General features: G+C 43.7%; 1 pseudogene; it reads right to left on the bottom strand.

Annotated features, from left to right (window-relative positions):
* Window positions 1–332: 332 nt before the first annotated feature.
* On the bottom strand, window positions 333–4,082 carry LOC120561125 (annotated as a pseudogene).
* Window positions 4,083–8,450: the final 4,368 nt, after the last annotated feature.

Below are 8,450 nucleotides of genomic sequence, written 5' to 3'. Positions count from 1 at the left end.
GGTGTGAGAATGTCATAATGTAAGGTGTCTGTAAAGTGCATGGGTGAGTGAGTCTGTATGTGTGTAAATGACTGAATGGAAACTAAGTAAAACTATAAAGGAACAAACAAAACCAAGTCATACCTGGAGGAGCAGAGAGAGAGAACAGCATGGTTAGCAACAGCTTAAATACACTGAGCCCAGGTGTCTCCAATCACTAACGACCCTCCTCTTTTCTGTAGGATGAACCTCCCCTGCACTGCAGAGGTGGGGTCGTAACATCCCCCCTTAAAATGAGGGTCCCACCCTATTGAAAAAGTTCCCCAAAAAGAGAGGAAAAAAAAAAAAAAAACTCAATCCCGGTTCTTAGCAGTCATCCCGTGGCCATAGTTCTGGTTGCATACAGGTTGATTCCAGTAGTTGTAACCTTGATTCCAGTTCTGGCCCTGGCCTCCACGGCCCCTGCCGCATCCTCCGTATCCATGGCCACCATACTGCTGCTGCCGGTAGACCTCTTTGGGCTGGGCTATTTTGATTTCACACTTCCTTCCACCGACATTGTGGTATTTCTTCTCCATAACCTTCTTGACAGGAGTCTCTTTTTTATATGTGATGAACACAAATCCCCTCCTCTTTTCTGTCCTTGGATCTTGTGGAAGCTCAATGGTCCCAACCTCTCCAAAGGATCCAAAGTACTCCTGAATGACTTCCTTTGAGGTGTCCGGGTAAGGCCTCCAACAAAGATTTTCTTGACTGGATCCTTCTTCATGGCCATGGCTTTCTTTGGGTGGATCACTCTGCCATCTAGCCTGTGCTCCTTCTGTTCCAGAACCTTTTCCGCACTGGCTGCATCTTTAAAGAAAATGAAGCCAAAGCCCCTTGACCGGCCTGTCTGCTTCCATCTTTATGGTGCAATCTGTCACCTCGCCAAATTTAGTGAAGTAATCTTTAAGATCCTTCTTGCTCGTTTCCCAGCTGAGACCACCAACAAACATTTTCCCTGCATCCTCCTTGCGTGAGGCAGAGGGGGTAACAGCCCAACCTGGAAATACCTCAGAAGACACAGTTGCAATCTAGAGATACCGTCGCAGGGAGTACTGAAACTTGCTTCTTAAAAATGTTCATTTTGCCATCTGCCCACACCTTACTACCTTCCAAGTCATTCCCCAAAATCATGTGCACTCCCTCTACTGGCAACAGCTACATCACCCTCTACCAGACCACATTTAAGGGTAATGTCATGTAAAGGAGAAAAGAATGGAACTAATCCCATGCCACGTATCACTACACAACTGCCAGTATCAGACTCCTTGGAGAACGGCAAAACAGATTCCAAAAGAAAAGAATCTAAAGCTCCAGTGTCTCTTAAGATCTTAATTGGGACATTGTGGTTGCCATCTACCAAAGATACTACACCATCTGAAATAAAGGCTGAAAAATCACCTTTGGAAGACTCTGAACCAAACTCAACTATTTGCTGAGAAAACTCACCCTGGTGGTCAGAGGCTGTAACAGGAACTGCCATCACAGCAGGTTTAGCTTGACCTAACTTTTTCAATTGAAGTAGAGGACAATCTTCCTTCCAATGTCCTTCAACTAAACAGTAGCGACAGGTATTAGCTTTAACCAGTGCTGTAGGTCCCCCAGAACCAAACTTCTGCTGAGGCCTTTGAAACAAAGCTCCAGAAAAAGATGACCTACTAGTCCCAGGAGTAAAGTTATCTTTATAGTACATGTCACTGTTTGACTCAAAATGGCTTTTATGTGTTAACCTGTACTCATCTGCAAGAACTGCTGCATCACTTGGAGACTTAACGTTACGTTCATTAATGTATGTAGCAACCTGGTCAGACACAGAATCTTTGAACTGTTCTAACACAATCAAGTTAGACAGACCCTCAAAAGTACTAACTTCAGAAGCAGTGCACCAACGATTAAATGCAGAAGTCAAATCTCGAACAAACTCATTATAGGTTTGTGAATCTTGCTTTTCCCTATAACGAAAGCGTTGACGATATGCCTCCGGCACAAGCTCGTAGACCTTCAGGACTGCTGATTTAACTTTAGCAAAAACTTTACTATCAGCTAGACTCAGTGCTGAAAAAGCTGCAAGTGCTTTTCCTGTAAGTGCACATTGCAACAACATAGTCATGTCCAAATCTGACCAAGCTCTAGCTCCCGCAATACACTCAAATAAAGTAAAGTATGTATCTGGATCTGACTCATCAAATTTAGGCAACAAACGAAGACTCTGTGAAACATCAAACTGTGGTACTCCTTCTGGTCTATTGACATTTTGCAATCGCGCTATTTCTAACTGCAGTCGCAACAACACCCTCTGCTGTTCAAAAGTTAATGAAGGGCTAGACTGAAAACTTGCCCCCTCACTACTAGCAGACTGTCCTCAAATAACACCTTCCTCTCTAAGACCCTGCTTTAATCTAGCCTTAACAGTCTCTTTAAGTTTTTTATCAGCAATCTCAATCTGATAATGGACAAAACTACTCAAAATGGAAGACATTTTCCTCAACCAATACAACTATTACAAATGCTGAAAAAAAAAATACACAACTCACCCGCTGCCAGTCTGGGTTTAAGGACAGGAGCCACACCCCACTATCCTCCAAAACAACTAACTAGCCCCTGGTCTTCGTGCAGTCACATGTGGTGGGATTTTATGCACACAAAACCAGCGGAGTGGAAAAGACAACCAGAACCTGGTGGTCCGGCCCACATCCACGGAGGTGCTCCCGAGCCGATGTAGGGGAAAGGGAAAAGGGAAGCTCTACCCACGTTCACTGCCACCTAAAACAAAAACACCACGAGCCTCCTATGGACACTCGCTGATAAGCCTCAACAGGAGAGGACTCCCACCTAATCAAAAACCCAGAACAGGCCCAGAGTGAATTGCTAACCAAATTTAGCTATAAAGCTAACTGAATAAGAGGAACACATGGCTCTCAATGCTCTCTCCAATAATATTGGCCATACCAAAGCATCCCCTCAAACAAAAGTTTGGCAATCTGAGCTAAACTAACAAAACTACTAACCCAAATTAACTACAAAACAATCAAATAAGCCAAACTACAAATAAACAAATCAATAAGGCAAAAACAATCTAGACAAAACTTTAACCAACTATGGAAAATTGTCATTCCCAATGGCCTCTGTTCGGGGTTAAGTGGGATTCAAACTTCTATTTCGGTGTGCGCCTGACCTTTTGGGTGCAAGAGCAGCCCTTGCATTTTTAATCACGTGTCAGAAGCGCTTTGCTGGATCCTGCTTAACAGGGTGAGGGTGCCTTCGGTGCTTCATTTGCTGGACGATTTTTTGCTTATCGACCCCCCCCTCACGATAGCTCAGGTTCGCTGCGGAGCTGCTTTCGTTCCGTTGGTGTTCCTTTGTCTGAAGAGAAAACTTTAGGTCCTGCCACGCGCCTGGAGTTTCTCGGCATTACCCTCAACTCCGTCGACATGCAAGCGTCTCTCCCGCTTGACAAATTGCAGCGCATTCGTGAGATCGCTGCGTCTTTTTCGACCGCCGTTTCCATAACCAAACGCCAGTTACTATCCCTTTTGGGCCACCTAAACTTCGCAATGCGTGTTATCCCTCAGGGGCGTTCGTTCATATCCCTGTTACTGGATACGGCATCTTCAGTTTCCCAAATGCAGGATCTCATATCCCTCGATGACGGCTGCCGTTCTGATTTGCGTTTTTGGGCTCACCTTCTCGAACGTTGGAATGGTGTTTCGTTTTTCTACGATGACTTGGTGCATTCTTCCGACTCTATGCTGTTCTTCACAGACGCCGCCCCTTCCGCCGGGTCCGGGGGCTTTTTTCAGGGGCAGTGGTTCGCCGGCCACTGGCCTCCCACCTTCTCCCGGCTTGATTCGTCGGCCTTGCATGAGATTTACCCCATCGCTATAGCTTGCCGCGTCTGGGGCCGTCACTGGCAGCACAACCGTATCTCCGTTTTGTGTGATAATTGAGCAGTCGTCGACATCATAAATAGGGGGCGCTCTTCATGTAGTGCCATCATGCCTTTTATGAGACGCATCACCTGGTCTGCCGTCATGCACAATTTTCTCCTCACTGCCCGTCATGTTCCCGGTCATTCTAATGGTGTGGCTGATGCTCTGTCTCGTTTTCATTTTCAGGCCTTTCGGCGCCTTTGCCCTACGGCCAGCCCCTTCCCTGTAACTCTGCCTTCTCTCCAGGAGCTAGCACTGTATTAAACCTATCGCCCCTTCATCGTTATCTGGAATCCTCTAAGGAGTATATGAGACAGGGCGTAGCTGCGTCTATTTTGAAGACATATGATTTTGCTTGGCATACCTTCTGTTTCTTTTGTGTTTGTATTTCTGTTCCTCTTAAACCCGTTCTTACGAGCAGCATTTGTGCATTCATTTGTTATTGTACTGACACTCGCAAATTTAAGTTGCAGTATACTCGAGGTTTGCTCACCGGCGTTCAGTTTCATATCCGCTGTTACGACCCATCTTTTCCAAGCATTTTTACTAATCAGGCCGTTAAATTGCTGCTAAAAGGCATTTCCAAGACTCATCCTTCTTCCCCCGATCCGAGGCAGCCTATCACTCTCGGTATTTTGCACTCTATGGTCTCAGTTCTCCGAGCGGGGGTGTTTTCTCCCTACGTAGACCCCTTACTGGAGTCCGTGTTTTTGCTGGCTTTTTATACCTTTTTCAGATGCTGCGAATTTACTACCCCTTCTAAATCTTTTAACTCCGATAGTGATGTCACTTTTTCTGATTTGGCTTTTTATCCTGGTCATTATCGCTTATCTCTAAAACATTCTAAACGCGGTGGCGCTTGCTCGGTCCTCGTTGCCCGCACTGATACTTCTTTTTGTCCCTTCAAGTCCATGCTAAACTACATACTGTTGCGGCCTCACACTGGCTCCTTGGAGCCTCTGTTCCTCATCCCCGGGGGATTTCCCCTGTCGAAAGCTTGGTTTGGGCTTCATCTGAAGCTGGTTCTCCTTAGAGCTCATATGTCACCTCAGCAATATTCGGGCCATTCGTTTAGGATAGGGGCTGCGACGACGGCAGCTAACCAGGGCATATCTTGTGCTTCGCTGCAACTGCTGGGTCGCTGGTCATCTTCTGCTTATTCCTCATATATTCGTCCTGACGTCGACGACCTTCTCACCAACCAACGATCATTGAAGCCTTGATTCTGGTGAGCATGCATATAAGTGGTGGTGGTGTGTTTTCACGTCTCTGTTGTGTCTTGTTGGCGGTGTTTTCCCGCTCATGTCTCATTTATTCTTTGCATGTCGTGGTTTCATGGCCTGCATCGCACTGCCGGTCTTCGTGCCGTGGTTCTTCAGACTGGTTAGAGTCTTACTTTGTTTGGCCAGTATCACCATTCCTAGTCACCGTGCCGAGGTTAATAAACATAGTTGGGATTTTATTTCGCTTGTTGCTGGCCTGAATTGCCACCCCGGCAGGTATGCCGTGATTCGTCCTGCTGGTGCAAGGCGTGGCAGTGGAGTTAATTCCTATATGTAGTTGTAAGGCTCAGGATTTCTTATCGCTTATGTTTGAGTAATTACTTGACTTGTTTTAAATGTTTAGTTAGTTGATCATAACTTATTTCTGTTGCACGTTTCTTAGTTACATATTTTCATGTTTTCATATTTAACTCCGAACAAGGTAGTGTTGTTGTTGTTGTTGGCGCCCAGCTACGTACCACTCGAGTAAGTCCTCAGTCTTCATCCTGCTGTTGTCTGATAGTAGTGCTTCCCCTCCATATACCGGGCCCTGCCGTTGCCGGCCTGACTTGCCGATGCCGGCTGTGTGGCCGTTGCCGGCCTGACTTGCCGATGCCGGCTGGTGCGGCCGATGCCGGCCGGAGTGGCTGATGCCGGCTGGTGCGGCCGATGTCTGCTTGAGTGGCCGATGCCGGCCCGTATTGCCACATGTCATGCCTCAGTTTTCGCCTTTCTGTGTTACTCCCTGCCTGCGGGAATTATTTGCTTCCGCTTTGGGGGTGTGTCACTTAACCAATATTTTTATTTTCAGATCTGTTGCTGCAAGAGGTAAGTATTAAGGTGTATATGCTAGTTTGTATGTAGCCTATACATTTCTGAATGCATGTTACGGTCTGCATATTAAATATTTTATATCTATAATCTATAATTCCGTCACGTTTTTGGGGGTTATGTTCCTATTCCCTACCCCTTTAAGAAGATTATTAATTCGATGGAGTCCAATCTTCAAAAGACTTTGTACATTCAATATCATTCAGTTGTCCAATAAATATCTTTGCATATCTGCAAATGAAGTCTCTCCTGATTGAATGTAATAAAGCTCGGAGAGCTTTGTATGCAATCAAATGCAAATTTGGAAAAACAAATTTCCCCGCAAGAATTTGGCTAAAAATCTACAATTTTCTGATAACACCAATAATGCTTTACGGAAGCGAAGTTTGGGGCCCGATATAGAAACCAGAATTTAAAAACTGGGATAAAACTCCCACCGAAAAATTACAATTGGAATTCTGTAAAATTATTCTAAAAGTTCGCCCAAACACCCCAAACAATGCATGCAGAACAGAACTCGGTATATTCCCTCTGAAAATTCAAATCCAATAAAGGTCAATTAAATTTTGGCAACATTTAAACCAAGCTGATAAAAATTCCATTGCATACAAAGCTCTCCTGAGCAACCAGCTGTGTTCAGATGTCCACCCCCTCAACCAGCTGGCTCGGAGGTACACTGAGCTAAACACAGTCAGTAGTAGACAGACAGGTAGAGAGAGAGACAGGTACACTGAGCCTCAGAGCCGCCACAGACACAATCCTCAGTTTTCAATCAAAAGGTTTGAAACTAAATTAAAAGACGAGTATACAGAACAATGGCAAAATGAAAATAAAATACACCAACTCCTCACACAAATTCTCTTATTCTTACATGTTGTACTGTATTTTCTTGCTTTTATTGCTACTTTATTTTTATATGTGTGATGTTATGACTCCTTTTGCTCTGATTTTACTTGTTATGACGTGCACTTCAATTTGTACAGCACTTTGGTCAACTCTGATTGTTTTAAACGTGCTAAACTTGTTTTAAACTTGACTTGACTTGACTTATTAAACTGAAACGGGGGTTTAGAAACACGTCGCTACTGATTGGGTATCACCTGTGACACATCCACTAAAGGAGAGAAAACATCTCAAAGCCCATTTCAAGGAAACCAGAAACCGTAGTAAACAGTGCACAGTGTTGTGCGATTGAACGTACCCCTGATGAGTGTGGTATTAGTGCTTTTATCATGTGTGTCCTTCTTTTGTGTCCTTGTGTCTTAGGACACGCTGCTGATCTCACTTTATGTTGATTTTATCCTACTGTATTGTATTTTATTTTATTTTTTTATTTGAGAATGTTTTTATGTTACATATTGTTTGTGTTGTGAAGCAACGGATGTGGCACTGTGTCCAAGACAAATTTCCCCTCGGGGACAATAAAGTGTATTCTATTCTATCTTTACTTGAGTAAAGGATCTGATTTCTTCTTCCAGCGCTGATGTAATGATATAATATCGGCTATCAAAGTATAACAATCACAGGGGGCATTTTTATACTTTATACATTTTACTGAAGGAACATTTTCAAAGCAGGACTTTTTCTGGAATGTTTTCCTAACTAACCGGGAAGATCTGACAGTTAAATCGTCAGATTTCTGAATGGAGTTTGGTTGCTTTCTCCCCCTCTTTTAATAACAAACACATGTGGACCTCCTCTCTGCTGTTTGAGCAGCAGGAAGTGACCTCATCAATCACGCTGAAACAACGCCACAGGAAACTGAGGACAGTTTTTCACAGAAAAAGCCTGCTGTTGAAATAGTCTGGATCAGTTCCTAACAGAGGTGGGAGGAAGTCACACACGAAAGATCCTCGCACACAGAGTCAGAAATGTTTGTATTTACTTTTTTTATATATGGCATTCTAAAAATTCATGACGCAGTACGGAGCAGGAGGTTCAAGACCATTTCAAATTGAGGGGCCAGGCAGGGGCCACATGCGATTTTAGGGGTACCAAATATATTAAGCATAAGTGGTCCATTCAGGATCAGTTCTGTTTCCCACACAGATTAAACTGATCGTGAACAAAACACCTTCAAAGTGTTTGAAAGACAGAAAAGTTACCTGTGTGAAGTTCTTTATGACAGACAGTATTATATATTCTGCACTCAACCATTCAGCCTCTTTTCTTATGCAACAGTTACTATGTGTGTATGTATTTATTGTTTATTTCATATTAATGTTAATATGTTTGTTTATGTTTGCACCAATCACCAAGGTGTAACTTATTGTGGCAATGAAATATTTTCTGATTCTGATGAAAAGTTCCTTTCATTTAATGAAAACAAGAAGCTTTTATGTTGAAGGTGCAGACAGGAAACAATCACGTTTGTTTGTTTTAACTTGAAAATCTGCTTCAGGTTTGA

The sequence above is a fragment of the Perca fluviatilis genome, chromosome 6 (assembly GCF_010015445.1).
Source record: "Perca fluviatilis chromosome 6, GENO_Pfluv_1.0, whole genome shotgun sequence".
Lineage (NCBI taxonomy): Eukaryota > Metazoa > Chordata > Actinopteri > Perciformes > Percidae > Perca > Perca fluviatilis.
Note: the sequence above shows the minus strand (reverse complement) of the source record. Positions and strands in the feature narration are given on the sequence as shown.